Source organism: Lissotriton vulgaris, chromosome 10, assembly GCF_964263255.1.
Source record: "Lissotriton vulgaris chromosome 10, aLisVul1.2, whole genome shotgun sequence".
NCBI lineage: Eukaryota > Metazoa > Chordata > Amphibia > Caudata > Salamandridae > Lissotriton > Lissotriton vulgaris.
In genome coordinates, this window is record NC_141698.1 from 430010399 (window position 1) to 430018041 (window position 7643).

Genomic DNA, 7643 nt, shown 5'->3' on the forward strand with positions numbered 1-7643 from the left:
GTAGGTAGTAACATAACTGCAAATAGAAAATATGACGAGCGTATCAAACAATTGCTGACATTCTTAGCAATCTATATCTAACATGGCTCTTAGATATATTCATGGAGCACTTACTCTTGAGACGTACGAGTCTCTTCTGTAGTTTCTCTGCCTGAATGCACGCTGGTTGTTGTTACCTCGCGAGCTACACGCTCATGTTTATGTGTATATGTCGCAATGTTAGGCGCCGTGGTTGGGCGTCCACATTAGACGTAATTAGTAACAAAAATAGAAGACGGACTATTATCATGTTTCAACAGAAGTGAATTCCGGGATGTTAAACAAAGTAGTAAATTAGACAGTCGAACTGTAACATAAAATGGTTTTCGGAAAATGCAATCAATAGATGTTATCATCATTTAACTTAAGCTGGAAAAATCTATATATATACATCTCTATAAGGGACAAGCACATTAAATCTTGCTATACTTCAATGCATGTTACATTAGTTCATTCACAAGTAACAAGATAATTCAATCCTTTCATTCAGCCCATGGGGCTTTATCGAGGTCATTCTGTATATTCAGAAGTTTTCTCTTCTCAACAAGTGTTTATTTATGTCTAGTCCTTGTTTTTGGGTGGCTGTTTCCAAAATGATGATATTCAGTTGGGGGATATTATGGTGTGCTTCTGCAAAATGAACTGCTACAGTAGACTTTAGATTCTTAGTTCGTATATTTGACTTATGTTAGTTCAGTCTTGTTTTGACTTTCCTTTCGGTTTTTCCAATATATACTTTCCCACATGGGCATTTCAATAAGTATATCACATGAGTGGAATCACAGGTTGCGTTTACTTTCAGTTTTATGTCTTGGCCTTTCATGGGATGAGAAATCACTGTTCCCCTAATGTTATTATTGCAATTTCCACAGTGCATGCAGGGGCGAGTTCCTTTATAAGTAACCATTTCATCTGCTGTTATTTTGAGTATCTCACCCAAATTTTTTCCTCTCGTGTAGGCAAACAACGGAGGCTTGATGTAAGATGTTTTAAAATCAGGTTCTATTTCACTGATTGGCCAATGTTTTGTTATGATCTTTTTGAATTGTGTGCTGGCAGTTGAAAATGTTGATACTAGTATCATTCTATTTTCTTCAGGTTTTTTGGCTTTAGTTAACAGGTCAGTTCTCTGGATGAGATTCACTCGTTCCTTAGCCTTTTTGATAATCGTTTCTGGATATCCACTTCCTGAAAATTTCTTTGCCATTTCTTCTATTCTTACTGTGGTCTTTTCAGGGTTGGAAGTGATCCTTTTAACTCTTATCATTTGCGATGTAGGAAGGTTTTGTTTGAGGGACAACTGATGGAAGCTATTATAATGCAGTGTGTTATTTTTATCCGTGTTTTTCCTGTAGATAGCAGTTTCTAGACCTTTCTCTGTCCGTGTAATTTCCACATCAAGGAATGTAAATTTTTTTATCAGAGATCTCCCATGTTAGTTGTATTCGTTCATCTACTTTGTTCAGCTAATTGAGTTCTGCTTCTAGTTTCTCTTTGGTATTACACCAGATAATGAAAATGTCATCAATAAATCTTACTATCATTTTGGTATTGGATTGCCAAATAGGTTTACTTAGTATGTTCTCTTCCTCAAATGCCTTCATAAAGATATTAGCATATATGGGTTCTGCCGAATTGCCCATAGAAGTTCCCACCAGATGGTGGTACCAATCTAGTTTGTATTTGAAGTAGCTGTGGTACAGTGTAAAAATCGAGTTCCATCAAGAACATTTGCATAAATCTGTTCAATTGTGTTCCAAGTACAGCCTGTTCCATGGCTTCAATGCCTGCTGCATGAGGTATTGATGTATATAAAGATTTTACATCTGCTGTACATAGTATTAGCTATTCTTCCGGATTCACTGTAATAGTTTGGAGTTTGTTTAAAAAATCTGTAGTATCCTTAATGTATGTATACATCTCCTTCACTGTAGGCTGCATGTATTCCTCGAAGAATTGGCCTATGGGTTTGTGTAGACTTCCTATAGTTGAAACAATAGGTCTTAATGGTGGATCATGTAAATTCTTATGCACTTTAGGTGTCATAGAAATTCGGGCTTTTTGGATTTTTTTTATGAGAAATTGCTTGGTTTTGTCTTTGATTACTCCGTTGTCATGGGCAATTTTTATAATGTTTTCAAGAGTTTTCTGATATTCCTTTGTAGGATTTCCATCCAATTTGAGATATGTGGTTGAAGCAGAAAGGTGTTCCATTACTTTCTTTTCGTACATATTAGTGTTCATTATCACCAAACCTCCACCCTTATCAGCCTTCATGCAACTTTTTTGATCATTGTTGGCCAGTTTTTTAAGTAAACTAGAAGCAGAACTCAATCAGCTGAACAAAGTAGATGAACGAATACAACTAACATGGGAGATCTCCGATCAAAAAATTACATTCCTTGATGTGGAAATTAAATGGACAGAGAAAGGTCTAGAAACTGATATCTACAGGAAAAACACGGATAAAAATAACACACTGCATTATAATAGCTTCCATCAGTTGGCCCTCAAACAAAACCTTCCTACATCGCAAATGATGAGAGTTAAAAGGATCACTTCCAACCCTGAAAAGACCACAGTAAGAATAGAGGAAATGGCAAAGAAAGTTTCAGAAAAGGGATATCCAGAAACGATTATCAAAAAGGCTAAGGAACGAGTGAATCTCATCCCGAGAACTGACCTGTTAACTAAAGCCAAAAAACCTGAAGAAAATAGAATGGTACTAGTATCATAATTTTCAACTGCCAGCACACAATTCAAAAGATCATAACAAAACATTGGCCAATCATTGAAATGGAACCTAATTTTAAAACATCTTTCATCAAGCCTCCGTTGTTTGCCTACACAAGAGGAAAACATTTGGGTGAGATACTCAAAACAACAACAGATGAAATGGTTACTTATAAAGGAACTCGCCCCTGCATGCACTGTGGAAATTGCAATAATATAATTAGGGGAACAGTGATTTCTCATCCCATGAAAGGCTAAGACATAAAACTGAAAGTAAACGCAACCTGTGATTCCACTCATGTGATATACTTATTGAAATGCCCATGTGGGAAAGTATATATTGGAAAAACCGAAAGGAAAATAAAAACAAGACTGACCGAACATAAGTCAAATATACGAACTAAGAATCTAAAGTCTACTGTAGCAGTTCATTTTGCAGATGCACACCATAATATCTCCCAACTGATATTCATCATTTTGGAAACAGCGACCCAAAAAGAAGGACTAGACATAAATAAACACTTGTTGAGAAGAGAAAACTTCTGGATATACAGAATGAACTCGATAAAGCCCCATGGGCTGAATGAAAGGATTGAATGTTCTTGTTACTTGTGAATGAACTTATGTAACATGCATTGAAGTATAGTAAGATTTAATGTGCTTGTCCCTTATAGAGATGTATATATATATAGATTTTTCCAGCTTAAGTTAAATGATGATAACATCTATTGATTGCATTTTCCGAAAACCATTTTATGTTACAGTTCGACTGTCTAATTTACTACTTTGTTTAACATCCCGGAATTCACTTCCGTTTAAACATGATAATAGTCTGTCTTCTATTTTTATTACTAATTACGTCTAATGTGGACGCCCAACCACGGCGCCTAACATTGCGACATATACACATAAACATGAGCGTGTAGCTCGCGAGGTAACAACAAACAGCGTGCATTCAGCAGAGAAACTACAGAAGAGACTCGTACGTCTCACGAGTAAGTGCTCCATGAATATATCTAAGAGCCATGTTAGATATAGATTTCTAAGAATGTCAGCAATTGTTTGATACGCTCGTCATATTTTCTATTTGCAGTTATGTTACTACCTACATACCCGTAACATCTAGAAGTCTGGCATGTAAGTTTTCGAAGTTTTTATTTTTTACGAGGTTAATCACAGCATTAACTAACCGACTTTAGAACCATAGGAATAACACTGGACATTACTTGCTGAAAATGTATATATGTTGTAGAACGTCACACACGCTACCCTTGAGATTATAATATACCTTTATTTTGTCTTCTTCCCTAGTAATGTTCCCTGAAGAAGGGCACTATGCCCGAAATGCATAGGAGAAATTAACGCCAGATGTATCAATATGGATAAAATTATGTGAAACAAACATAAAATCTTAAGAATATAATTGATGAAATAAAACTTTATTGAACTAAATTGAAATAACATTTGTTGTGGAGTCCTTGGGAATCACACCCAGGTACAAGGAGGTGTGCGCAGAGGGATGGGACCAACTGTTAGCTGGAACCACATATCTAATCCCTTTAAGGGTGTCATCCTCAAAGCAGAGACGGGACTTCATTCTCAACCATCAGGTGAGGGGGCTGGATCTTCCTTAGGGGTTTCTTGGCTACTCACTTATACATGTTACACATACAGATCTAGGCTAGGTACATTTAGGCAAATTACCTAGGGAGCATATTTTAGGAGTATGCAAGTGCTACCGTTTTTTATCTGAGCTGCTTATGTTCATCTTATTAGCACTATGGTAGAAATGTATCTACTATTTACTATATTGGTACTTGCAATCTCTTTCGTATGCTTCTGTCTCCTAATTGTCGCAGCAAATATGTTTTACACAAGACTGATGCTGGACCAACAAATACTTATTGAAACGTCCTAATCGCCATCCTGTGTATTTTCTGGGAGTAAGCAAGCACGAGTGTCTGAGCGAAAAGTACTGTACTGTTTTCCATGATCCCAGAGGAATCGGGGTTGTCATGTCAGAGGCTGCCAGAAACTACCTTCACCACTGTAAGAAACAGGGGGTGGTAGTGGCAAAGTAGAGCTAGCTGGTCTAACGGCTGTCATGTACTGTGGGGGTGTCCGGAAGCGGTTTGGACACCAAGCTCTCAGTTTAGGTCATCCAAAACGCGCAGATCGTGGGGGATTCCTAGGAACTACACGACAAAATGTTCACCAAACTTTGAACCCTATATGGATAGGAAATATCCTGCAGGGGCTAAACAAGTGTACATCCAGTTTAAACTTGGTACCTTACCTCTAAGATCTCTTACTTCTTGATGGAACAACACAGAATGTGAGTTAGAGAGTTTCCCCTTCTGCCCGTTGGTAAAGGAAATAGAACTCATTTTCTTCTCTTTTGCCCCAGATACTCTCTCCTACGAAAAAAAAAATATTTTTGCATTGTCTAAACTCAAGGGTAAAAGGTATTATTGGGAGGGAACGCCTCTATTGAAAACCGACACAAATGAGCTATTAATATTTGTGATATCACGGTTTTTATGGGGGTCTTGGACAATCTGTACAAAAAGCTTAACATCTGAGAGTTTTTAACAATTTTTTCTGCTATGTACGCACAAGCTATGTGTTTCACAATCACAATACCATTGGCCACATTGTGCCCATGTATTGATTGTAATCGTATTTTTAATCATGTTTTTTACTTTATGTTTTATCAACAGAACAGGGTATTCTTTATGGATGGACCTTAAGAATGGGACAATTTCGTTTTTTTAGATAGGAAGGGCTGGTGGACCAGTTTTGGCCCAGTAATAGGCTACTATGGAGGTTTATGTTGATGGTGGTAATTCCTCTTTCTAAGATCCTTTCACAAGGCCCATCCTATTTTTATCTCAATGTGTTTTTTTTATTTTCATGCTTTATGTATTATGATGTATTTATTGTAATTGCACATTTATGGCCTCTCAATCGAAATAATGTATTAAGTTATTGAGCCGCTAATGTCAGACACTCAGTAATCTCGTCAAACGAGTTGCCAGTGCACTGCACAAGGTGAAAAGTGTTGCTTATTTGCTGGTACTTCTCTGTAACACTAATATTTTATTAAATACTAAATTTGCCTCCCTGACAACATTAGTGTAGCATACTTTCTAGAGACCTTTGCGCTCATTGGAATATCCATTGTGTGAATGTTTACTTCAGGATGGCCGTTATACTCAATGTGACCTTTTTCTTTTAAGAAAGCCTGTTAGTCCTTTTTTTGTATCATTTGTTGAAATGGTGGCCTCCATTGAATTGAGGAATATCATGCAGACTTCTGAAACTGTAGGTCCACGTCCTTGCTCGGCGATTGCTACTCAATGCTCTTCAAGGCCTGGCGATTGCTACTCAATGCTCTTCAAGACCTGGCTTTTTGAGCAGTAGCAGCATTCCCCACCCAGCGCCTTGAGACCCTCAGGGGTGAGTAGTGCACTTTACAAATGATATGATTGAATGACCATGTACTGTGGAAAAGGCAATTTTTAAGTACTTTTGGTACAGGCATACCTCTGGTTTATATTTTCTTATCACTCGAAAACACTACTTGAGGCCTGTGATGTCAAAGCAGCATCCTACGAGCAGCAGCAGTTAATAGAATGATGCTTTTTGTTTAATTTCAGAATAACAAGCACATATTAACGCATTGATAGACTCCAAATAAGACTGAGCAGTGCTGGGAACTTCAAGTCCCATAGTGATGCACACAAAATGTCCTGTTATTGAAGTTAGACGCGCACTTCACTTTTCTTTTTCACCTCAATTGTAAGGGAGAAATGCCTCTTTACCATTGTAATAATCTCCTCTTTGAAGTGTGAATGTGGTTTTATCTTTTGTACTTCAAAAATGCTTGCAAACGTACCTATGCTTACATAACCTGGGATGTGATGGCTTCCATTTTGGGCCTACACTGTACCACACTATGTGATCATTGTTTTTGTTATTTCTCGGGTAAATAAAGAATTGCAATCTTCCTACTAAAAGACTGCGAGTGTTCCCAGGAGCTTCTTATCATGTTGAACTGAACTGTTCCAGGCTATGGTTTATATCAGGGGTCTCCAACCTTTTGTGTAGTCTGAGCTACTTCTGGTCAGTGAAAATCGTCGTGAGCTACTAAACCCAAGGAACTCGCGCATTTTTCTGAGCAAGCCCCCTTTGCCCAGTTTCATTGAGTATAAGCCTCATTTCATCATAACCCATACTGTGGTTTGAACAAAATACTTGAGTTCCCTAGTAACACTGAAACTTTGGACTTTTTCGACCACTAGCCAAAAAAATCAGGCCGCAAATAGCCCAAAAAACACAGACAATAATTGGCACAGCCCACCAGCCAATAAAATCAACCCACAAAACCAACAAAGGCACTGTTCTGTCAGGCCAGCCCTAAGGGCGTGGTCTGCATCACCTGTCGTCATTCCCACCCCACTGGCCTCTCGAGTACGGTCCCATAGAAGGGCATCACCCCCGTACAAAGACACTCAATAGTAATATTTCACAATTGTGGCCAAATACAAAGTGTGTATTACAAACAGGCATTTTTGCTTGCTCCTGGAAGTGTTGTTAATGAGATGGAATTAAAAGTTAGTTACAGTAAGGCGCTGATTGTGGAAACCAGCTGTTGCGCATATGATCATAAATCCACCATTTATATTTATAAACCTGTTCAAGAAATTAGCTGCTTGCTGACAAAACAGGTCTTATCCAGAGTGCAATTGTGACTTTTTTTGCACTCCTTTTTCATTAACATTACCTCTTACAAAGCCTGACCTTTATTGGACAGTGTGAAACTACAAGCTCCAGCATGCATTGTGCTATGGGCTCAGAAACCAAGACTT